The following is a 25,509-nucleotide window of genomic DNA, read 5'->3' on the forward strand; positions in this document are numbered from 1 at the left end:
CAAAGCCTTGCCTGGGATGATCTCGTCGGGGCTGGTCCTGCTTTGGGCAGGGGGCTGGACTAAATGTGACCTCCCGAGGCCCCTTCCAGCCCTCGTTGTCTATGATGCTAATGGGAAACCATTGTTCTTATTCCCAAAGGAAAATGATCAAAGCAAAGAGAAACAACCTGCATTTCATCTGCTAAACTTTTGTCTCCTGCATTCCTAAAAGTTGGCGTTCCTGCATATTAGTTTTACCTGCACGATACACATAGGGCTCCACACTCGAAAGAGCTAATCGTCTTCACCTTCCTCCAATTACTGCAGAGCGGAGACTGCTGGGAACCTCACCAGACCTCCCCCCATGACTATTTCTATAGTACTTATCAAAGCAAAGCAGCATTGCATGCGTTTCCATCAGCAGTTTTTGGGACTAAATCTAAAAGTAATGCAGAATGAGTGGCAAAGATTACCAGTGCACTGGTCTGAGCCAGTGAACTTAAAGATAACTGTGCCGACATCTTCTCTTTGCTTGCTCTTTGTGAGACCTGGCAAAGAACATCTTGCATTCAAAAGCTTGTCTAACTAATCTCGGCTATTGAGCTGGTCCAATAAAAAAGATCACCCTAAGAAATCCTCTCCTCTCACTGTGTTTTCATAGGACGAGTCACTTGCAGTTTATTCACAGAGGTATTTCTGCTTGTTCAGAATAACGTCTGGCTTCAGCGTTTCAGATCCTATACTTTTCCTATGAATTCTTGTAAATGTTTCAGTTGTCTCAAGAGGAATTTATCCAAGGAAATTTCTGCCTCATGTTGGATTTGAAACAGAAAGTCTAGTCAGGGGTACATCTGACATTCAGTGTTTTTGTGAGTAAATACCAGTGTCCATTAAGTCATTTCCTTGGGTTAGAATGGAAATGAAATCACCCCTGGAATGGATGCTTGCTACTGGCCAAAAAGTTCACAAGTTAAATATAAGTTCATGAAGTTCCCTTTTATTTCCCCCTCTTTTTCCAGTTATCCTAATAAACAGTATCTGGGCTCCGACTCCAAAAAAATGTGTGCTGATGCAGAGCAGCACCTCCAGCTACTGAGAAGCACTCGCAAGTGTAGTCACGCACCTCCGCAGTGCCCGGTGTGCCAGGATCTCCAGCCCCCTTGAAGCATCCACTAAACAGCAAAATACTCCTATTAGAACTAACCTCATCCTCATGTTACAGCTAGGGAAACTGAGGCACAGAGAAGTAAAGCCAGTTATATTACACAAAACCATCAAGTATCCTGAGGTCACAAGTAAAACAAGCAATAATCCTGGCTCCTAGACTTCCGCGCTAACCTCTACCCCTCAATTCCTGCCCTCCAATCTCCACTGACGTACGTGGATAGAAAAGTTCCTTTCTTTTAAGATGAGCTGGATGCCGGTATACGTAGAAATGTCCATCCAGGCTCAGATCTGGATTTACGCAACCTGTACAAGGGGTTCGGAACTGATGGGGGAGAGGTGGAGGGGTCTGAGATCAGCTGAAAGAGTAAAGAGCAGGGCAAGGATGAATCAGAAAAGAAATGGAGACCATTAGATAAAGCAATAGCTGTCCAGCTCCAAACCTCATTCTCTGCTTGAGGGGACTCTTTCCACTGCATGTCTGCTACACACTCCTAGCTCTGTGTGATAACAATAGCCACAGCCTGCACACAGCCCACGTTCAAGCAGGAGGAGCAGAAGGATCCCGGCAGAAGCCCGGGCCTCCGTGGCCCTGCTTATTGCTACCAGCAGTTTTACACGGGTCAACAGCAAGGTTTAAAATAAGGGCTTCAGGCCTGAAGGACAAGGTGCAGCCACTTGAGCTATGTCAGCAGCTCTAGTAGGCTTTTATCTGTCAGTAGGGTTTTTATCTATCAGAGTACTGAATCCAGTTCTGGGCTCCACAATTTAGGAAGGATGTGGAGGAGCTTGAGGGAGTCTGGAGGAGAGCCACGCGCATGGGCAGCGGTCAAGAGAGCAAGCCTGATGAGGAGAGGCTGAGGGACATGGGACTCTTCAGCCTGGAGAAGAGAAGGCTCCTATAAGTACGTCGGGGTGTGCATCGTGAACATCTGTTCACCAGGGCACCCCGAGGGAAGTAACGGTCACAAACCGCTGGAAGACTGTTTTAGACTGGACATAAGGAAAAACTTCTTTACTGTCCGAGTCTCCAGAGTCTGGAGGAGACTCCCCGCAGAAGTGGTGCAAGCACCTACTCTGGTTACCTGCCAGAAACGCTTGGATGCTCACCTTGCTGGGGTGATCTGACCCCCGCTGACTTCCTGCCCCTGGGGCGGGGGGCTGGACCCGACGATCTCGCGAGGTCCCTTCCAGCCCTGATGTCTATGAAATCTGTGCAAGGGACACTGCACATTTTCCTAGCCCACTGATGAAGGATAGCAGGAGCCACTTCAAACACACTTTAACAAGAGCAAAAGCGAGTGCAGAGGATGTGTAATTTTGTCTAGGTGAGCAGTCCTGCTTTATGACTCTTGTTCTGTAACGTGCTAGAACGCCACACGGAAGCCGGGAAGAGTCCCCCCTCTTCTGAGGACAGGTTTATGACTCCTTCGCTGCAAAATCTTCCAGAGATTTTGACATTTTCCAGAGGGGTAGAGATGGCTGTGATCTAAGGAAGCCGTTGAGAATGAGGGCAGGCTTATTCCCGTAGACTCTCACTGTTGTGGTGCCTCAGTTTCCCCTGCTGGAGTCACCTGGGATGCCCCAGACTCCTAGCTTCCAGGGCTGGCATCATTTTTAGCAGAGGGCCATTTAAAGATATAAGGTATGGAGAAATGCTTTAGCAGATGGATAGGAGCATTGGGAGCACAGCCTGCATTAAGGTTTAGATTAGGGTTTGAGGTTCGGGCAAGAGAGGAACCGTGCTTAGAGTATGAGTCAGCCAGCGAATGCATCTCATCAGATGTTGGCCCCAAATGATGAGAATCTCATCATACCAGCTACTCGCGTGAGATCCCCACGTTCAGAAATGAGTGCTGTGGTCTGAGGTCCAATCGAGAAACAGGATCCAGGATCAGCTTACAGCCATCTCATCCCTGACGGGTAGCGGGGTAGAGAGAGCGGAGAGAGGCTCCAGCCCTGACCATCCGCAGGCCTCACAGATGTGAACTACCGGAGGGAAGATACTGCAGCTCCAGCGAATTCGCCAAACCCTCAGACGCCAGAAACCTGCACGTACTCCACGGCTCGTGTGGCCGTGGCCGGGTCGGCTCAATGGACTTGTCTGGAACTCCCCTACCGCCGTCAGACCCGAAACTCACCCCGGGACGAGAACACCCCTACGAGTTGGGGGTGCGGAGCAGACGATGGTAGCACGGGTCCAGCTCCTACTGTGCAACAATCCCCAGCTGTGAGCTGCTCTGGGCGGTTTCACCGATCGGCAGCGCAAGGCGCGTGCCTCCATCATAGCCTACACCTAACCGGCCCCGTTTGGATAATGAGGCCACCTGCCTGAAACACTGAGTCACCAGTGATGTTTTCCTTCAGCCTGGACCAGACTGGGAGAAAATAGCTGTTTCTGTTCCATATTTCAGATCTGTTGCTAGGGAACTACGAGCCCCGGCTAGGAGACAGAGCAGGAATCCAGTCACCTGCGGATGCATCCCCGAATTGTATGTTGGGGTGCTGGGACTTTGCTCTGGTGTAAATCAGGGGCTAGGAGGCCTTTGACCCGTGTGGAATCACCTTGTCAAGGCATAAAAGGCTCACACGGTGAACTAGAGACCCTGCCAAGGCTAACAGCTGGACCAGGAGCTGAAATGACAGAGAGATGGTAAGGGGCCGCCCTGGAAGTCGGTGTATAGTTCGGATTTGCTTCCATCGCACAGGATGGAAACACAGAAGGGCCCAGTCCCGAACCGGAGATCCCGCTGGGGACGGCGCAGCTTGGGGGAGCTCAGCTGCCAACCTGGGCTCCGCATGCAAAGCAATCCTCCCGCTGGCAAGGCTTCAAAGCAGCTGTATCCGCCCACAAAAACACTGAGCCATCCAGTCCCCTGGCCTGACGAGCGACAGGGAGTACTGCGGCACTGGGGCTGATTTATTGCTGGTGTGCGCAGACCCAATTTAGGGAGCACTGGGACCCTTTCCAAAGGAGCAGAAACGCCACAGAGACAGGCCTCTTCCTCTGGCCTCACAAACTCCCATGGACTGAGCGAGATGGGCTGCGCTGGTGCTCTGGTTACACCTGGAGTTTGATCTCCTTCTTCCACTGCAAGCGCTCAAGGTGCAAACCAGATCCCATAACCTTTCTGCATGTCGGTTTTGCCCCACAGCAAAGCAGGGATCAGAAAGTGCAGCTGGTTCACAAAAACACTACCACGATTCAGTAACAGCTGCAATGAGCTGTGAGTGTCTTGGGTAGCTCTGGAGAGAAAGAAACACAGAGCTTTATCATCACCACCACGAACTGTCATCTCTGGCTCTTAAACTCATGCCCTAAACTGTTATACCAGCTCCGCCACCACTCCCAGGAGAGGGGCATGAAATGCTGTTGCAAAGTATTTGGTGCAGCTGCTGGCATACGAAGGGCACCTTCTGAGCAGAAACACAGAAGCAGATCCCTCGTGGCAGACAAGCCCAGCTGGTGTGCATGCAGACCCAGATGCATTTTCAGCTACATGTCCACATGCTTCACCTGGGTCTAAGGCTGCTGATTTTCAGTAGGCACCAGATTCCCTTGACTAGCGGTTCTGCCGACACCCCTCTCGTGTCTGCATGAATGCGCTGTGGGGATAACCTAGCACCGCTGCCGATGGACACACGTTGGGTGCTTCTCACAGCCAGGCAGAGGTCTCCTGGAGCAAGCCTGAATTTTGCTGGTCTGCAAAACCCTCCCTCACCTATTCTGCATGATCTCTTATGGGGCTGACCTTAAGGGGCAGGCAAAATGGACCAAATTCTGCTTTTGGTTGCACTGGTGAGAATCCAGAGCAGCTCCAGTGACTTCAGTGCAGGTCTGAAGGATTTACATTAGTGGAACAGAACAGCACTGGGTCCAGTGATGGGTTTCTTAGTTTCACAGTTGGTTGGGTGGGAAGGGACCTGAGCAGATCACCGAGTCTGACCCCCCGCCATGGCAGGAAAGAGTACTGGGGTCAAACGACCCCGGTTAGGTGTTCATCCAGCCTCCTCTTAAACACCCCCAGGGTAGGGGCCTGCACCACTTCTCTTGGAAGCTGGTTCCAGACCCTAGCCGCCCTGACCGTGAAGTCACGCCTCCTGATGTCTAGTCTGAATCTCCCCTCTGCCAGCTTGTGACTGTTATTCCTGGTCACTCCTGGTCATGCTCGGGGGAACAGGGACTCCCCCAATGCCTGCTGGTCCCCCCTTACTAGTTTGTAACAGGCCACTAGATCCCCCCTCAGCCTTCTCTTGTGGAGGCTGAACAGGTTCAGGACCCATCGCCTCTCCTTGTCGGGCCTGCCCTGCTGCCCCCGATCATGCGAGTGGCCTCCTCTGGACCCTCTCCATGCTGCCCACATCCCTCCTGCAGTGCGGCACCCAGACCTGGACGCAGTACTCCAGCTGCGGCCTGACCAGTGCCGCATAGAGGGGGAGGATCACCTCCCTGGACCTGCTCGAGATGCATCTGCGGATGCATGACAAGGTGCAGTTGGCCTTCCTGACCGCGTCCCCACACTGCCGGCCCACGTTCATCTTGGAGTCAATGATGACTCCAGGATCCTTTTCTGCCTCTGCACTGCCGAGAAGGGAGGTCCCCAGCCTGTAGGTTTGGTTGTGGTTGTTCCTCCCAGGTGCAGCACTTTGCACTTGTTGGTGTTGAATCCCATCCTGTTCTCATCCGCCCGCCCCTGTAACCTGTCTAGGTCCAATTGCAGCCTATTCCTCCCTTCTAGTGTGCCCACATCCCCCCACATCTTAGTGTCATCAGCAAATTTGAACAGGTGCTTTTTACCCCTTCGTCCAAGTCACTGATGAAGATGTTGAACAGTGCGGACCCAAGGACCGAGCCCTGGGGGACCCCACTGCCCACGTCCCTCCAGGTCGAAAATGACCCGTCCACCACCGCTCTCTGGGTGCGGCCCTCCCGCCAGTTGGCGACACATCTGACTGTGTGGGTGTCGACACCACAGCCCCCAGTTTCTTAATGAGAACGGGGTGAGAGACAGTGTCAAAGGCCTCCGAAAGTATAGGAAGACGATGTCCACTGCTACCCCTGCGTCTAAGGATTTGGTGACCTGGTCGTAGAAGGCCACCAGGTTGGTCTGACAGGACCTGCCGCTAATGAACCCATGTTGGTTGCCCCCAAGTATACTCTCCCCCCCGGCCCCTCGTGGACATGCACCAGGATAATTCTCTCAAAAAGCTTGCCCAGGATTGAGGTAAGACTAACCTGCCTATAGTTCCCCGGGTCCTCCTTCCTCCCCTTTTTGAAGATGGGAACCACGTTGGCCCTCTTCCAGTCCTCTGGCACCACACCAGAGCCCCATGAGTGAAGCTCAGTAAAGACAAGTGCAAAGTCCTGCACTTATGATGGAACAGTCCTGTGCACTGGTGCAAGTGGGGGTGACGGGCTGGGCAGCAGCTCTGCAGAAAAGGACCTGGGGGTGACAGTGGACAATAAGCTGAATAGGAGCCAGTGGTATGGCCTTGATGCCAAGAAGGCTAATGGCATCCTGGGCTGCATTGGTAGAAGCGTTGCCAGCAGAGCGAGGGAAGTGAGTCTTCCCCTGTATTTGGCACTGGGGAGGCCACATCTGGAGTCCTGTGTCCAGCTGTGGACCCCCCACTACAGAAAAGATGTGGATAAATTGGAGAGGGTTCAGTGGAAAGCAAAGAAAATGGGTAGGAGGTAGGAAGCCTGACTTCTGAGGAGAGGCTGAGGGAACTGGGCTTATTTAGTGTGGAGGAAAGAATGAGGAGGGATTTCACAGCAGCCTTCAACTCCCTGCACGGGGGGCTGCAAAGAGGATGGAGCCGGACTGTTTTCCATGGTGGCAGATGACAGAAAAAGAAGCAACAGTCTCAAGTTGCAGCAAGCAAAGTTTAGGTTAGATATTGGGGGGAAAAAAATCACTAGGAGGGCAGTGAAGCACTGGAGCAGGTTACCCAGACAGGTTGTGAAATCTCCATACTTGGAGGTGTTTAAGACCTGGCTCAACAAAGCCTTGGCTGGGATGAAATAGTTGGGGCTGGTCCTGCTTTGAGCAGGGGTTGGACTAGATGCGACTCCTGAGTCCCTTCCAGCCCTCATTTTCTACAACTGTGTTGGGCTTGACTGGTAGAGCTGATTCTGAGGGGAGATATAAGGAGAGCGTCGCATGCTTCATCCAGCTGAAGACACTGAGAGATCAGGTCAGAGTTAAGCTGCTCCAAAGCCCACGGACATCAGAGAAGGCTTTCTGCTGACTTTAGAGGGATGCAGCTTGGGCTCCTGAAGGGAAGCAAAACCCACAAATGGCACCGTTAGTCCAGCATTGCAAGTAAATCGCACAAGCCTAATGCAAAGCCCAGGAGGTCAGCAGAAACCCTTGCATTGATTGCAATGGGCTTTGAAGTGGGCCCAACAGGGAGTTAAATGTCAAAGGCAAGAATGGTGCAGCCCCTCTGCCATTGCTCCTCTTCTTAGCATAAAACCTAAGGGCATTTATACATGTGCTGGGGGTGGGAGGTGCTTTAATTAGAGCATCCAGAGCATCTTGTGTACCAGTGTCCCCGTGCTTATATATGGCGGCAGGGGCACTTTAGCTAAAGCTCATTGAACGAGCCTTAGAAAAAGTGCCCCCTGGCACTGTTTTTCAGCACGGGGACACTGATACCCCAACCGCCGGCATCTGCTGGAGCGCGGTAATTCCCACGCTCCGGCCAAGTCGGCTCCGACGCACTGGCATTACAGCGCATTGGAGCAGCCTGGCTACTCGTGTATAGACATCCTTAGTGCTGCCAATCTGATTTTATTTTTAATCCTTTCCTTTATCCCCATTGCTCCTTAATGCAAATAGCACGGCAGAGGTCTCTGCTGCCTCTGTCCCGCGGTGCGGAAATGCAGCTTCAAACCACTCCTAGCGCAGTGATGATGCTAGTGGCACAGTTTGAAACATGAGGAGGCCACTTGACGTGTACTGGAAAGTGATCTCTACCTGGCGGCCAGCACCTCGTGACTCCAAGGTCACCTTTGATGTGTGGATGTGTCTAATTCAATTTGTCCATATCGTTTTATGGGGAACTAAATGAGAATTATGAAAATGAGCCTTCTTGCAATCAGCCCTACCTCCACAACAGGAGCAGTAAGAGTGGGAAGTCTTTGGCAGCAGAAGGACACTTTGCGTTAATTTGTAGTCCTCACAATTCATCTACAGCCAATGAGTGCTTCCCTTTCCTGGGTAAGTAAGTAAAAATCAGACAGCAGGAAGCGAGCACTAATCCCAGAGCAATGCCATGCTCTTTTGAACCGTGCGAGAGACCAAATGGGGGAATAATTTGCAAGCTACTGCATTGCAGCTCCCCATAAACCCAGGAAATTACCGTTAACCAGGAACAGGACAGTCTGAGCAGGCATACCGACTAACCCCAGTATTAAGCATCTGCTGCAGCTTTGTTACCGCTGCTAACTCAGGTATTTCCCTGCTCAACAACAGTAACACCACCTGTGCGCAGCTTCTCCATTGCAAAGATCACAAAGAGCTTTTCAGACAATGAACAAAGCCAGGGCTCTGCAATGGGCAGCCTGTGGGCTGCGTGTAGCTCACAAGGGGTTATGTTGCCCCCAGGCTCCTGCCCAGCTGCCATTCCCCTCACTGCTGCAGCCAGAGGCTCAGGGCTTCCCTTCCCTTCCCTTCTCTAGCTTTCATTGCCTGCCCCCTCTCCCGAGGGGCAGGATCGTGCAGCAAGGCACGGCCAGGGGAGCTGACAGTGAGCCTGCGGACACGCACATGTACAGTGAAGCCATGGGGGTGGCCCAGGGGGCCCGTGGTTCACTCTGGTGTGGCTCTGGGATGTGAGGTCCCTGCTGGTGCAGCCCACAAGACCTTCAGCCTCTGGCTGCTTAGAAGTCGGACAGTCCTGAATTAAGCCTGGCATCTAGAGGTGGGGCCAAAACACAGCCCAGCTCCAAGCACCACTGAACACAGGCTGCTCAAAATCCTGCACCAGATGTTCTGGCTTGGGAACCCTTCTGCTCCTCTGGGCATCTTGTACTGTGAGTGTCATTATCCCCATTGCACAGATGGAAAAATGGAGAGGAGGTCTACACTGTTGTCACAGCAGTGACTGCAGCTTAGCGTGACAATACTGAGCCAGCTCTAACCCAGCCAGCTTGTGCACTGCTAGGATCCTAGATGCCTGGAATGAAGCATGAGCTAATTTGCTCTGCTTCCTGGCTGGGTTTTATAGCCCACATTGGGCCCTGTGGTGATGTGTAGGCTGCTACTACTACCCTCACTTGCTATTTTCAGACTTGGATTGAATATCCCAATTGTAGAATAATATAAAATGAGGGTTGGAAGGGACCTCAGGAGGTCACATCTAGTCCAACCCCCTGCTCAAAGCAGGACCAGCCCCAACTAGATCATCCCAGCCAAGGCTTCGTCTAGCTGGGTCTTAAAAAACTCCAGTGATAGAGAGTTCAACTCCTCTCTGGGCAACCTGCTCCAGTGTTTTACTACCCCGGTAGTGAGGATTTTTTTTCCCAATATCCAACCTAAACTTCCCTTACTGCAACTTGAGCCCATTGCTCCTTGTTCTGGCATCTGTCACCGCTGAGAACAGCCCAGCTCCATCCTCTTTGCAGCCCCTGCAGGGAGGTGAAGGCTGCTGTTACAATACTGCAGTGCAAATGCACCCTGAATGTCTACTGTGATGTGGGGCAAGAAATTAGCCACCCTGTGAAAGGAAAGCCAGGTCACTACAATACGAGAACAGCCATGGTTTTAATAGCCAGGTGCAGACACTACACTTTTACGGGTGTAAGTGATCGGAAACCAGCCTGTACCCATAACAGAACAGAAGTTCGGCACACAGACTGGTTTAAAAATGGTGGGACCCGGTTTAAGATGTGCCCCCTCCTCACCAAAGGGCGAATGTGGCTCTGTTTGCTACCAATCTAAACTACGCTGCTTACAGAAAACTGCGAACCTTAGACCAATTCTGCCTCGAGCGTTTTGAATGTCTGTACCTAGCCAGTGTTAGCTCGTGGAACAAGTTGCCAGATTACACCCCCCCCTTGCCTCTGAAAGGGGAAGAGAACAGCCACAGCTAAAAAGGTCCTTATAGAAACTCTACATGCCCTGAAACATGGAGCACGGCAAGGCCAGGTCTTGACACGGTCCTTTATTTTATGCAGGAATGGTCCAGGAGGAGTTGACTGCCAACAAGTTAAACTTGCTCGGCCAGACTTATCCCTGGTATGGAACAGCTGACGGTGGAGTTACACCAGAGATGAACGTTACCCCTGGGTCCAAACAGATCCTTTCTGCAGGGCGACTAATTGACCCAGAATTTCAGCCCTGAAAGAAAGAATCCAGGTTGCCAATGAATCTGGTCTGGGAGAGTAATTATTTTCCCTCTTGGCAGCCACAGCCAAGAGGTTAAGGTTGGATGAGCATGGAAAATGAATTCTGCTTTCACTCCGAGACTCTGGTTGGCAAGGCCTCCAGGGGCAGCGCCACTGCCCGTTCCGGACCTGTTTTGGGGCTAAATGGAAACAGAGCTTGGTATAAGGGAGGCAGGATAGTCTAAGGGAAAGGTCTGCATTAAGACTTACCTGTATGTCAGCACAGCTGGAGATCTCGTAGGGACCCAACTAGCCAGTCTCTTCTCCCCCACCTAGCACCTAACTTGTTTGCCTCTAAAGCTAGGACACTTGCAACATTAAAACTCACGGCTATTCCTATGCTTGAATAAACTACCGTGCGTGTTATAGGGCCGTCTCTTTCCCAGGCTCATTAGCAATCCAACTGGAGACTTATCCTAGGACAGCTAAAAGGCTCAGCACCACGATCCCTCTTTACACAAGATCCTTTAATACAGACTGAGAGTCCTTACCACGTTGTACAATGTTGGCCTAAACCTTTCCTCACATGGGAGCTTTTTCCAGTTTGCTCTGAACAAGCAAGTCCGAGGACAGCACCACAGCTGCTGAAAGGGCTGTTTCCAGAGGTAAGTGGCTCTCCTAGATTTATGGTTTCCCGTGGGGAGCAGCTGCACGGTGCTGTTTTCATCCTCCCCCGGGCCACCTGCTCCTCTAACTAACTCGGTCCTTTCCACGCGCCTGCTTGAACAACCAAAGCAGGAGCTTTGGAGCGGGGCTACCATTCACAAGATGTGCCTCGCTTAAAACCCTGATACTGTGAACTGTCACAAAGCCAGCCTGCTTCATCGTGTGCAACATCGACATGACTGTATTTCCGGCTTTGATGCCTTCCCCCCCCCCACTAATTGATAAACTTAATTAATGACGCTGACTGTAAGGATCAGAGTGGATCTAGACTGCATACTTTCAAGGCCGCCAACTTGCTTTCTCTGTCTCTAAAAGCTGAAAGAGGCAGAGAAACAGACTTGCCACCATGGGCTAAACCAGCGATTCTCAGCCAGGGCACCATTGCACCCTGCGGGTGCCTTGCTAGGGCACCATGGGGTGCCATGCCGTGTTATCGCTCTTCAGCGTGAAAGCGGTATTCACAAAACAACCCCAGAGGTTGCAAACGGGACTCTAAGAGTACCTGTGCACGTGTAGGGATGCTCCTCTGGCACGCTTTAATTACAGCGTGTCAGAGCAGACTCAATTAATCAAGTTTGCTGGAGCATGCTAATTAATGCACTCCAGCAGACTCTGCATCTCATGAATTCAGTGTCCCCATGCTTCAAAATGACAGCAGGGACACTTTAACTGAAGCTCGCCAAATGGGCTTTAGTTAAAGTGCCCCCCCCCCTCCAATTTTGAAGCAAGGGACACTGAATACACGAGGTGCTATAGGTGCTTTAATTAGGGCGGCTCCAAGACCTGCTCTAATTAAAGCATCCCTCTCCCCGCACCCCTGGAGCATGTGTAAAAATGCCCAATAGTGTTAAAAATGGGAAGATCACAACAGGTCAGGATGAGTCCTTTGCAACAGATGACTTGTGCTAGTATTTTCCTGTAGTCCAAAAACTAGTGAAAACTAAGACCTGGCATTTTCTGGGGGGGAGCCTTGAGTCTAACCAGGGGCATCAGAGGTCTAAAAAGGTTAAGAGCTGCTGGGCTAAACACAGGGGTCCTGAGTCAGGCCAGACAACCCCTGGAGCCAGTGGGGGTTTGACTGATCCAGGAGAGAAGGTAAAATCAAGGCCCCAGTTTTCCATGGGCTGAGTAACTCGCAGCCTGCAGAGTCTCCTCTGCATCCCATCTGTGGGGGTGACCGTGCCCCTCGGGACTTGTCGGGAGTTTCTTGGGACTCACCAGACAACTGGTGCCCTGGCTGCACTGGGGGAGGTGCCCAAGTAAATGCTGGCAATGCAGGCGAGAAACCAGCCAGCTCCCACCTCCCATTGCCACCCGGTTTGCGTGAAGCACCCGTCATATTAACTCCCTTGGGAAACCTCCTCTGCTTTCCCCCGTCTCCTCATGGATCTCTGTCAAGGGCACTTAGTTGGATCCGAGGCAGGCAGGGATGGTGCCGTGGGAGAAGTGGCAGGAATTTGCACCCATAACCAGGATAAGGCCTGGACGCTGCTATCCAGGCCCGGGATTTCATTACTTCAGAACCACCACGCATCCCGACAACATGCAACGGATCTGCCCCTTCTCCAGAAACCGGCACAGCTCTTCCATGGGAAACCTCCTGCCCCAGATTTCCCATCCAGCCTGGCCCTCCTGGCCCCACGTGGCTGCACTCGCCCTGCAACGCGCTATTGCAGACGCAGAGCTGCTTGCTTTGGAGGAAAGCCGCCCGGGAGCATCTTCTGGACACGTGTTCCAGGAATACGTCGGCACGCCCGGCCAGACCGGCCCCGAGGAGCTGCCCTCAGCGAGACTCGAGAGGACCTTCTTGGCGAGCCGGTGAGGAGATGAGGGGATTTGTGTAAGCTGTTAAACACCGCAGCGTGAAACCTGGCACGACGTTTGTTTGCTCGTTTTGCTTTCATGCCTTCCTGACGGGATTGCAGAAGATCGTGGAGCAATGGCATGTCCCCGTCTGCTGAGACTCCTTGGCTGTCGCAAGCAATGCCTAAACAGCTGAGGTCCTCTTTGGTATAGTTTTGGCCCTCAGCATCCCAGGGCAAACAGATGCTGGAATGGATCCAGAATGACCTGGATAGACTGGAAAAATGGTCCGTGATCAACCAGATGAAGTTCAGCACAGACAAGGGCAGAGTCCTGCCCTCGGGGCAGAATAACTGCATGCACGTATACCGACTGGGGAATGACTGGCCAGGTGACAGTGCTGCAGAGAAGGACCGGGGGGAATATGAAGGACCATATGCAGAGAAGGCCCATAAACTGAATATGAGCCTGTATTAATGGGACCATCACTCGAAAGTCAAGGGAAGTGATTCTTCTGCTCTATTCAGCATGAACGCAGGTTCACCTGGAGTCCCGTGCCCGGTTTTGGGCCCCGTACTTCAAGAAGGATGTGGACTGATTGGGAAGAGTCCAACGGAGAGCGACAAAAATGATTAGAGGCCTGGGAAGCAAACCTTACAAGGAAAGGCTGAAAGAGCTAGGGTTATGTAGTCTGGAGGAGAGAATACCAACTCGATAACAGTCTTCAAATCCTTGAAGGGTGATTATAGAGAGGGGCATTTCACCAGACTAGGAGCAATGGCCTCAAAGAAATTTAGGTTGGAGACTAAGAGAAGCTTTCTGATTATGAAGGTGGTTAGGCATTGGGACAGGAAAGAAGCCCCATCCCTGGAAGTTTTCCAGAGCAGGTTGGACAGACACTTGGCTGGGATGATCCTGCCTTGAGCACAGGGCTGCATCAGATGACCTTGGGAGGTCCCTACTGCCCTATTTTCCTACGAGCCTATGGGATGAACACCTCACTCGGCCCGACAGACCCAGCAATTTGTTTTGGCACCCAGCACCCCTCTGCAAGACCGGATTCACGGGGTCCATCCGCTAAACGCGGTTCTCTGAAATCCACGGGCGCCACCTTTGGTGACAAGAGCTGGGACCCACAGACGGGCGACAGCTCAGGGGAAGCACATCCCGCCCCTGCTTCGGCCGCTGGCCTGCTGCGTACGACGCCGGCGCCTGCTGATGGAGGCGTGCGGTGCCGTCAGCGCGTCTCTGGTGGGGATGGGATGGAGGCACGGACCCGTGGTGGCAGCGGGAGGCGCAATGCAAAATTAGACGCAGCATTCAGAGTATCGCTGTTGCTTCAGCAAAGGCTCTTCCTCGGGCCCTGAGCCAGGAGCGCTGCTTGTGAATATAGCAGCCACTACTTTTCCCCGCAAAGCAGGTCCCCTGCCAGATCCTCGCTGCCGTTTCTTAAACAGCATCCATTGCCCGAGGTGCAGGGTGCCCCTCCACACCCCACAATGTTAAGAGAAGTGCGGGTCCCTGCCAGGGAGTCTCACAGTTTGTACAGGATATTCCTCCTCATCTGTGACAAAACTATGAAATCATCGATTTTCACTGTGACGAACCCATGAAATCAAGCAATTTTACCCTTGATTTCCATGGGTCTTTAGTTGCCGTATTACTTGTCTCCCTTTCCACTCCCTCTTCTCTCTTCCCTTCTCACTCTCGTCTGCCACGGCCTCGCTTTCTCCGCGGGATAGCCTGGCGGCGCTGGTTCAGCCGGTCTGCAGCAGGGCAGGGGGCGCTTTGTAAAGCCAGCCTACGCTGCACCCCCCAGCGCTGCGTTCACGCTGTAAGGACAGTACGTTCTCACACGAGTTTCCAAAGGAAAAAAAGAAAAGGCCTCATGCCCCAGCCAAAGATCACATAGTTTCAACCCCATATGAGCAAATCTCCCACCCCCTCTCTTCTCAGAGCGCCGGATTTAAGACTGCAGACGCCGACTTTTTTATCCGTGCGATTTCCACAGCCGTTTCACATCCGTTTCCCTAGCTCCAGTTGCTGAGGTTGTGAAATGGACCCGTCCTGGAGAGTTGTACAAAATCTTGACGGCCGGCCAGATCTTTAGCATTTGCATCTACCTGCTCAAGCACAGCCAGACCTTTAGCAATTGCTGCTCCCCCCAAGCCTCCCACTGCTGCAGCAAGGTCCTCACTGGGGCAACTGAAGTGCAGTGAGTGCAAAAACAAGGAAAGCCATCGGCCCAAGTGAGCTGGGTTCATTTGACCAAACTAACAACAAGAGCGTCGGCGCGATTTTGTCATCAGAGCTTCAGAGCGCAGCGAGAGGGGCTCGTTTCCCTTTGCACAGTGAGTTTAAAGGGATACTAGCAAGTTTCTTTAAATAACATATACTCGGTGGCTGGAAATAAGCAGCTCTACACCCCGGGTGTTTGGCTCCAGGAAGCCTGACTGCACTGCAAGCAATGGGAGTCTTTCCATTGTCCTCAGCAGGGCACAGATTTTTTTCCTCTGAACTGGAGGAAAGTTTGGATCCACCATGCTGCGCACAGACTCGCCTTTGATGTTTTTTCATTCAGACTTGTAGCTCCAGCTTCTTCAAAGCTTCAGACTGAAGTCTCCTTGCCTTGTCCAGTGCTCTCTCGCCTCCATTACATGAGCACACTGCACTGTTATTATAGGGCCGTTTGCAGACTGCCCTGCTGGCCCCAGCTGATTGATATGCAAAAGAAAATGTGCCTAAGCCACCTAGCAGTATGGCACAGAGGCACGTCAGTGTAGGGCTGTCTGTGAGAGCTGCTTGTAAGCAGTCTGTCTGGCACAGGATATAACTTCACAAAAGGCTGCGTAGACAGTACCCATCGGACACCCCTGCCCTACACCCGAGGTCTTTGTAGGCTTGTCACGCTAGGGAGAAAGCACTCACATTAGCGGATAGGACGGGGATCCAAGCAAACCTGGACAAGCTGGAAAGGTGGGCAGAGCAGACCCAGATGCCATTCAATAAGGATAAATGCAGAGCACTTCATCTGGGGAGAAGTAAGCAGCAACATGAATATAGGTTAGAAGGAGAAGTCCTGGCCAGCACGATGGCTGAACGGGACCTCGGGGTTATGGCTGATCACAGGATGATCATGAGCCGCCAGTGTAGTCAACAGAGCCAATAGCATCCTGGGATGCATTAGCCGGTGTGTCGTGAGCAGGGATAAGGAAATGATACTTCCTCTCTACGCGGCACTGGTGAGGGCCCGGCTGGAGGACTGTGTCCAGTTCTGGGCGCCACACGTCAAAAAAGATGTGGAGGGTCTTGAAGGGGTCCGGGGAACGGCCCCAAGAATGATTAAGGACCTGGAGGGCAAACCTGGTGAGGAAAGAATAAAGAGTCTGGGCCGCTCAGCCTGGGGAAGACAAGACAGGGGGGACTGGGTGGCCGTCTGTAAGTATATAAGGGGTGAATACCAGGAGCTGAGAGATACAGTTTAGTCATTGCCCAAACAACAGTTTAACCATTGCCCAAAGTGATACCCGAGCTAGCCCCCGCCTAGCCACAGGGCCTCCAAGCTCAGCGTGGGCTGCACAACCTGCCTGGGAAGCTGGGTAAATGAGCCTGCGCTGATGTCTAGAGCATGCCGGGGAAGGACAAGGAGCAGTGGCCATCAACTGTTAGAGGCTGGTTTCAGATTGGATGTAAGGAAGAACTTCTCCAGGGTAAAGGTGACCCAAATCTGGACTAGACGTCCTAAGGAAGGGGTGCAGTGCCCAACCTTGGAGGTCTTCAAGACGAGACTGGACAGACACCTTGCATGGGACCATTTGATCTCTGCAGTATTCCTGCCCAGAGCAGGGGGGGTTGGACTCGATCTTTTGAGGTCCCTTCCAGCCCCGCATTTCTATGAGTCGATGATTGCGATATGCCATGGCTCTGTTCTGGAGGGAAATCACAACTTCCTCCAGGCCTTTGATCTGGCATGCAGATAATTACCAAGATGCCCTGGGAAGACCATAGCAGGGTATGGAGAAACTCTGGTGGCTCAGAACAACCTAACAATTGCTCCAATGCCATCCGGTACAATGGCGAGTGGTGCAATGGGTATTGGAGGAAAGAAAACTATCCTGCAGCTCCATTGTCTAACCCCAGCCCAGCGCACAGCCAGGCCACGATCAAGAGAGAACAAAAGGGAGATGTAAGCTGCTTTTATCACAAAACAAAGTCATCGAAACAAAGGACCAGAAGGGACCTGCTGGGTCGCTGAGTTCAGCCCCCTGTTCTCACGGGCACGGCACTGTTTAAATATGCTGCAGCCCTCCCAGTGACTGCCACATAACAGTGATATCCGAGCTAGCCCCCACCTAGCCACAGGGCCTCCAAGCTCAGCACGGGCTGCAAAACCTGCCTGAGAAGCTGGGTAAATGAGCCTGCACTGATGTCCGTCCCTCACAGATACAGGACCCAAGCCAGCTAGCTTGCACTAGCTCAGGTGTGTCGCTCCTGCACTTCAGCAGCCGCTGTGACCCCTGTGCAGACCCCTCCCTCCAAGCTGCGTCACAAGCAGACATTTAGAAAGCCGGGTGCTTGCTTGTTTTTCCCGTGTCTTCCTTCCTATTGTGTTTAGCTGGGGACAAGTTTCATGTATAGATCAGCATTTAGAAATATAGAGTTAATAACAAAAAAAAGAAAGAAAACAGCTACTTTCATTACCTTTTCCTCTCTCTGCTTTGAAGACAGACCACAGGCTGCTGCTGCTGCTGCTTTGTTTCTGGCAGGTCTCACCATCTGCTAACCCATTTTAAAAAGGCGCTATGAATTACCCAGATGTTGGCTTTGAAGCGCAGTCCACACCTCCTCAGCTCGCAGAACATGGTTCCTTCCCCAGGACTGCGCTGCTCGCCCTTCAAACAGCACTGCTGGTCTCTTCTGCGTGGGTTAGGAAGATGCCAGACACTCAGGAGGGGAGACTGAACTGATCTGGACTGACACCTCACCAATGCCAACAAAGCATGTTGTGAGCGAGCAGTTGGGAAACCGTGGGCCGGGGCGACCCCCCTCCTCTGCCTTTCGGTCACCAGACTGTTGTTTCAACCCTTGCACTTCTGCCCAACGTGTAAGGCTGGATCCGACTCCAGGATGCTGAGCAGAGTGAACCACAGGTTTGGGTCACCCATGGACCGAGCAAATTGACGTGTGGTGTTGATCGCTCCCGTCTTTATGCCTTCTTCCTGGCCCAAAGGGTATTTGCTCACGTGGCTTTCAGCACCACGCTCCCTGCTACTTGACCCTCTGATCAGTTTGCACTGGAGCCGGGGGCGGTCATGTCAAATACCCCGTGATGCTATTGCCACACACCACACACGACATGCGTGACAGCTAGCTCTGGGTCGACAGCTCATGTGGGCCAGTCCTAATGGGAAGGCCGATAGTTCATAATGAGTGAAATTAATTGGGAGAACTGGAGTAGACAACAATGTTGCACTCAGGTCCTATTATTACTAACTTCAGAGAGGTCTACTCCAGAAGAAAATCTGTCTTATCTGTAGCAGTCTCATCAAATCAACAGAGGCGCGCATAGAGAGGACAGGCAGTTTCTTGTCCTGAAAGTCACGCCCTGCCAGAGGAGGTTGAATCTTTTTTGTGGCCCACGGATTATGAAAGCAGGTGCTCATTTCATAAGTCTGAAATTAGAGTCGGCTCGATCCACTAAACCACTCATTACCCTCACAGCACACTCTGCAGTTTGGCTGTGATTTTAAAAACGAATCCCGAATGCCCTCCGGGACAAAATGTTTGCACCTTACCAGCATATTTTTATGTTTATTCTACTGCATTATTAACAAAACCAGATCTTCAGATCCAACTTTGCCTGAACACTGGGACGCTCATGACCCTCGATCTGAATTTTGCAGCTTCAGCCCATCTCTGTCCATCAGGAAAATGTTGAGATGGGGAAGAAAACCTTTTCGAGGTAGGCTGACAAGACTCACGATTAGGAAAATCTATAATGATACTTCTGCATCATTCTGCCCCAGGAAAATGTGCTGTAGCAGTATGTCGTGCTACTGAGAGAAGTGGTGGGATCTGGTTGTGCCCATGAAGTAGTAAAAACTGGATTACCTGAAACTAGGTCCTCATGGTATTTGGGCTTCCTTGATTCCTTTTGAGCCTAAACATCGGACAGACCCAAAGACATTATGCTGCTTTGGTTGCCATGTAAACCAAGTAGGGGAAAAATAAATACACAATGAATGCCTCTTCGTGGCCAAAGTCTGCAATTCCATCCAAGATACCAAGAAAACAGTGAATCTTCACATTTCACCAGCGCCAGGCTCTGGAGCCGAAATCCAAAGAGCCCGAGAGGCAAATCTCCAGTACGAGTAACCCGACAGGGCTCCGTTGAAGCCAGCAGACCCACGCCACTCATTCCCATGAAAACTTGGGCTCCACGTCTAAGCAAAATGTTTTATCCAACATAAATTCTAGCATGCTTCAGCCAAATCCCTCACTACAGAACTGACAGTCTGAGCTAAAATATCCGAAATCATCCTCTCAGCATGCTCAGCGTTTCTAGTTTCCATCTTTGCTCATCATTGTTTTCCTCATGCTTTAGGGAAAGAAGACTTTATTACTGAAATTAAGTTATAAATGCAGCATGGTGTCTTGATGCTTCAGTGACACCGAGAACAGGGTTACATGCAATGGGATGGATTAAACAAAGTGACTGACTACACAATGATTTCGGTGTTCGCTGGGTGGAGCTGGCATCTTCAGTCTTTCAGGGGCCTAAACGTACGCAGCTGCCTTTAGAGCCAAAGGCTGGGACACAAAGGGTGGTTATGACACGATGTGCGGTTCTGACAAGACGCCCAAGCTAACTTCAAATGAACTAGCACCAGAACAGGAAGCAGCATAGCTGTATAAATGCAGAAGTCCATCGTGGCTCATTTGTAGTGGCTGAAGCATCAAGTCATCACTGCTATGGCTATTCTGGGACCCAAGCAAGTATTTGCCGTGTGCTGCACCAACACACCAGATGTGTCTAGATGATCTACTCAGGTCCCTTCCGAACCTAGAAACTATGAAACCATGAAACCAGCTGGCTCGGAGCTAACATGCTACATGGTGCTGCGCTGAGTTGGGGAAACACACCCAGGAAGGAGTAACACTGGGTACTTGGTCTAAGTTGGGTTTGAGATATGGGTCTGTCATCAGTGCAGTTCTGTTGGCCAAAAACTGGTGTAACACAAGGAAGAATCAGGATTTCTGCCTATCTTATTGGTTTCGTACTAATGCCCTTAGCTCCTGAATGCCATCCTCTACATTTCGTTATTTAATTCAGCATATTATGTCCCACATTCCCATCCAGCTAGGTGCCCTTATACCTTTGCTATATTCATGATGGATAACTAGGGAGTCAAATGCTGTTCCTAGCTTTATCATTCTTCCTTCACCTACCCTTTGATCTGCTTGTCCTAGTATATATGGGGTGGGCAGCAGGCTACAGCTCAATCTTCTCCATCAGGCCATCACAATTCAGGCAGCCTTTGTGACTTTTTCTTCCTGTAACATCAACTGACAAAAGCTGATTGTGTGTGGCCTCTCCTTCCCACCCTACGCATGGGAATTGCCAGGGGAAATCAGACGATTGATCCTTCTAATCTGGTAGTGTGCAAACTGTGATCTGTGGATGACTGGTAGCCTGTGGTCCGCAGTTCACAGCTGGACTGTGAATCACACTGGGCGTGACATGTCTTTAGGGTGCTTTCAATGAAAATTTGGTAAGAAGCGTCCCTGAGAATATCTGAAAGTTGACAGTGGTCCAAAGTATTTAGGCACCACTCACCTGGTCCATGATCTGGTCCATGATCTGGTCACGCAGCCCAGCACCAGTTGCTTCAAGAGGGTAGTGCAAGAAGCCATTGCAAAGCACCATTATGGATAGGAACCTACCCAAATCGAGGCAGCAGACAGGCAATTTCACTGGTCAATTGCAGCACTAACCACCAACTTCATGGACTTATCATGGCGGGACCTCCCCCCACGCCTCTGATCACCTGAAGGGCTCCAGCAGTCCTGCCCCTGCCACAGACTGGCAGATGGCTTGAAACCGTGGCATAATTACTCTGATTAAGCCCTCAGAGGCCATTAATTGACTCATTATCTTTATGCTCAATCCTCCTCAGGCTGCAGCCTGCTGTAGCAGCATGCCTCTGTCTGCTTAGAAGATGACACTAAAACCTTATCACTTCCCTGACCGGCCCTGGACTCGTGCCTGTACCGACCCTACATCACAGGCTCAGCCTCTCATTTGCTGCCTCTCACCCCCCTCTCCACCCCTGTGCTCCAAGGCTGCAGGGCTTCCCGCTTTTTTCTCTGCTCACTGATCATTTTTATTGTTTGCACTTTTATTGTTTGCATATTTCTTTATAAAAATAAAAGTTTTACTTTTTTTTATTTTTGGCCTGCCAAAATTTTTCACAAAATGCCCGATTTGGTATGTGACTGCCTGACTTCGAGTATCCGCTCTCAAGCAGCCTTCGCCCGGATGCTGGGTGTTGGGCGTTCTCCAGGCTCATGTCTTTGGCCGAGCAGGTGTCTCCTCCACAACTCCCCTTCCCCACTTTCTCCTGCCACAACTTGTTGGTTCTTCAGTGGACGGGGTCGGTCGTCTGGTTTGCTCGGTGGCCCACGGTTCGCCTGGTGGTCATTCACGGGGCTCCACCACCCCTAAACCCCAGCCTCACTCCACCTTGTGTGCATTATTCCTCGTTGGCCTCGGCCCCTTCTGTGAAGTTGCGCCCATTATGACTCCTTGCCAACATGGGACCTGTTCTCTCAGCTCTGCCCCTACCCTGCCTTTCTCCTTCCCTCCAGCCCCTTCTCTCAGGGAAACAAACAGAAAAATCTCCATGGCTCTCCCCTTGACCCCGATACTCAGGGAAACTCAAAAGGCCATCTCCTCCTCAACCCCTTCACATGGGGAAACAGAAAGACAAATTATCAAAGAAACCTTAAACTCAGGGCTGTTCCTTGTCACGACTACGCCCCACCTCTACACTTCTCTTTCCCCCTATTCTAGCTCAGGGATGCTCTCCCTGTCATCAGCCGTCCCTGGGATTTCTTCCCTCTCCACCGCTGACCCAGCCGAAAAGGACGGCGATACCCGCCCCAATTGTGACCACCACAGAGCTCCTCTCAGGGTCCTTCCCTCTGGCATGGTTCCCCGCTCGCCTTGGTCACTCCAACACTCCCACCTGGGATCCTGCTGAGCCTCCAGTCCATCCCTGGGTCCTCGTCCGGGTCCAAGGTCCCTGCCGCCTGACAGCTTCCCGTCTCTGGCTCTCAGTGGCTCACTGGGTTCTGTGAGACCTGTGGTGGAGGTCTCCTCCCTTCCCTGGGCCAGCTGGGGTCCTTTTTCCCCACCTCTCTCTCTCCTCTTCCTCTCCGCAGCGTCGGCCGCCATTTTTATTCTTGCCGGCCGGCGCTCGTGGCTGACGTCCAGCCTTAATTGAATAAACAAGCATCTGATGAGCCACGTGCGCTCTTCCTTCCCCCCTGTTGCAGGTAAGCGCTTGCTGTTATCCTTTGTACGTCTCTTCCTGGAACATGGTATTTTCTGCAAAAACTGCAAAATTGCAATTTCGGTAGGTCCCTAGTTATGGACCATCTAGTTAACTCTTATAACACTGGATATTGTTATTCTCCATATATAGGGGTCTATCCAACTCAAGGAGGTGGCTGGCCCATTTCACAGGGAGATTGCAGAGCTGGCCACTATTTTCATGGGCTGATCATGGCATGCCCCTTCCCCGCCACCCTCTGGCTGAGGGGGCCTGGTGGCTCTGCCTCTCACCACTGATTGGTTGTGAGGGCTGTCCATCATGCAACCCCACCCCTCACCACCAATTGTGGGTGGGGCTACATGACAGGCAGCTCTCTCTGCAATCAGTGGTGAGGGGCAAAATGATAGTCATCTTGGACACCCCTTTGTGCTAGCAGCCCCCTTCCTGCCAGCAGGCTGCATGGCCAGTCTGCAGTGCCATGAGCTTATTTTCAGTAAGCTTCAGCAAATTTCCTGGGCATTGCCCAATTTGCCCGTATATAAAGTCTTGGTCTTTTCGAATCCTGGCAAAGCACACTGTAGCCAAAACCACTGAGCACAGTTGTGAGTTAAAGCTAAACCAATGCAGTGTTGAACCCTACGCATTCCCCTCACCAGGCCTGGCAAAAGTGGTTCGCATTGCTCACTGAAAACCCTACCCAAATTCAAGTGAGATTCAAGCAACCTTTCAGCAAAACTGGCAAGAGCCTCGAGTTTGTAAATCAACCCTGAACCAGGGTCTTGCCTCATTCAGGTTTCATAGGGGAAAATAAAATGGAAGAAAGCCCAAATAAAGCAGCTCATACTGCTAAATCAGTGCCAGCACTTTGAGCTGGGGACTGCCTATCTCATGCCGTGTGCATTCAGTGCTGAACACAATGATGTTCTGGAGCACGACAGGAGCTCAAAGGCAGTACCACAGTGATATCCGTAACAATATGCCCTTATTAGCCACCATTTTCTCCCCATTATCCTGCAGGGTAAAGCAATGACAACAACAAGAATAATGTAAAGATCTCTTCAGACTTGAACAAATTCCAAGTCTCTCTGTGGTTCTCAAGCAAGGAAAACTTTGCAAAGGGAAGATCATGGCTGCATCAGACACAAAGATCCACAAGCTGGGCAGCTGCAGAGAAGTGAACTCTATATCTGAATTACAGAAGAGCAATGCACAGACCAGTGAGCTGTAATCAGCTGGAGATGAAAAGCAAAGAATAGCTGGTAAAGGCGACAGTCTGGAATAGAAGCTAAGGTAAGGATGAAGAGGACAGCAGGGTTTGAGTCCTTTTGTCCTTCTGTTCCTTAACCCTAGTCCAAATCCTGCCATGCCTCACCCTTGCTGCAAACCTGCACCACCACACAGAAATGAAGGAGTACACAGGACACATTGCCTTACAGGTGCAAAGGCAGAGTCAGCAAAATGCTACTGCAGGGTTAACGCACTACGACCTGTGCACAGGTGCATTTGCACTATTTGTGAAGGGTTTGAAGAGTTTCAAGGTAGCCAACTGCAGACGCTCTCCAATGCCTGAAGAAGGGCATTTGTGCCCAAAAGCTTGCAAAGAACACTTTTCCCAACTATTTAGTTGGTCTAATACAAGATATCACATCTACTCACAGCACCTTGCCTGCCTGTGTCCTTAGACCAACACGGCTACAACCAACAACCCCGAAAGGTGAGCCAGTAGCGTTATTGCAACTTCCACACATCCACGTTGTTCCAAATGGGACATGAGCACTGCCGGGGGTGTAATTCCTTGGGCTTCACTAGCATCACATTTTTGGCAGTGCCCTTACAAGCTGTCCCTTTCTACTGCTCTTCTGAACTTTGTGACAGAGGAAATAGTTTGGAGCAGATGATTTTGCTTGTGCTGGAAGTACCCAGCCCACAGCATCCTACATGCACTTCAGTATTCTGTATCTACTACTTACGACAATAGAAAATCCCAAGCCACGGTGATCTGATATGAGAATGATCCTCTCTTGGTCAGATCTCTTCTCTCCTGCAGATTTCTTCTCCTAAATTTCCTGCCCCACAAATGAATTCTATTAAATGACACCGAGCTACTAGAAAAGGACCCCTCTTTGAGGAACCAGAGAAACTTTAAAGGGACAAGACTGCGTTTAGCTGGTCAGCACTAGTTATATCACCTATCCACGTGTTGAAATGAGCCCAGAAGCCCTGTGACTTATAAAGAGCACCATAGGACAGCAGAGCTAATGCTGCTGCAGGTGTAGGGCAAAACAGTCTGAACCAGAGATCAAATCCTCCTCAGTCGCAACTCTCAGTCCCAGTATGACCATTTAGTAACAAGGCACCCAGCTGTATTCCTGTTTGAAACCTCTCTGTCCCCTTCTGTGGTCAAAGAGTATAGACCAAGCGACGTGGTGATTCCCGTGGAAGAAAACGCAGGTGTTGGCATCTCGTGATTAGGTCTGGTTTGTTTAGGCAAGACTTCAGCTGTGACTCGCTGACGCGCAGGATCGAGCTCTCCTCACCGGTAGGCAGGCGGTGAAGAAAGCTCGTGGGGTGAGCCATGCTGGCATATTTCTCAGCCTTCTCCACGCAGCCTGGACACAGCCGAACCAGATTCCAGCTGGGACCTCGCTAATCCAGACCGAGCGGATCTGAAAGAAAGAGGATGCACGTTTTGCTGTGCCGTGCTAGTCACATCCAGGAGGTGCAGCGCTCCACATCCTGCGTGGTGCTGCAAATGCATCAAGGAGTTCAGTAAAGTGCGCATGGTTTTAGCTGCATAATTCCCACTGATTCTGGTCATTAAACTGATCGCTCCCATGGACCACTTTGCAGCATGATATGTAGATCCGTATTGGTATTGGGTATCAACCCATCAATACATACAATGGTTTCATGCTCTCTGCATCTGTCGATGCCTGGTTTACAACA

The 25,509-nt window shown here is 51.3% G+C and overlaps 1 protein-coding gene across 5 annotated transcripts in view; it reads right to left on the reverse strand.

Annotated features, from left to right (window-relative positions):
- LOC149852054 (gonadotropin-releasing hormone II receptor-like) overlaps positions 1-25,509 on the reverse strand; it is a 64,352-nt gene that overhangs the window by 30,990 nt on the left and 7,853 nt on the right. For 2 of the 5 annotated variants that reach the window (XM_090029305.1, XM_090029308.1), the window contains exon 1: positions 17,708-17,919. The exons of the other annotated variants lie outside the window; for them this stretch is intronic. The gene's annotated coding sequence lies outside the window, so the exon portion shown is untranslated. Of the gene's footprint in view, positions 1-17,707; positions 17,920-25,509 lie in introns of those variants that run through there. 5 annotated transcript variants of the gene reach the window in all.

This window comes from Crocodylus siamensis, chromosome 15 (assembly GCF_052110815.1).
Source record: "Crocodylus siamensis isolate JL-2025a chromosome 15, ASM5211081v1, whole genome shotgun sequence".
NCBI classification, from domain to species: domain Eukaryota; kingdom Metazoa; phylum Chordata; order Crocodylia; family Crocodylidae; genus Crocodylus; species Crocodylus siamensis.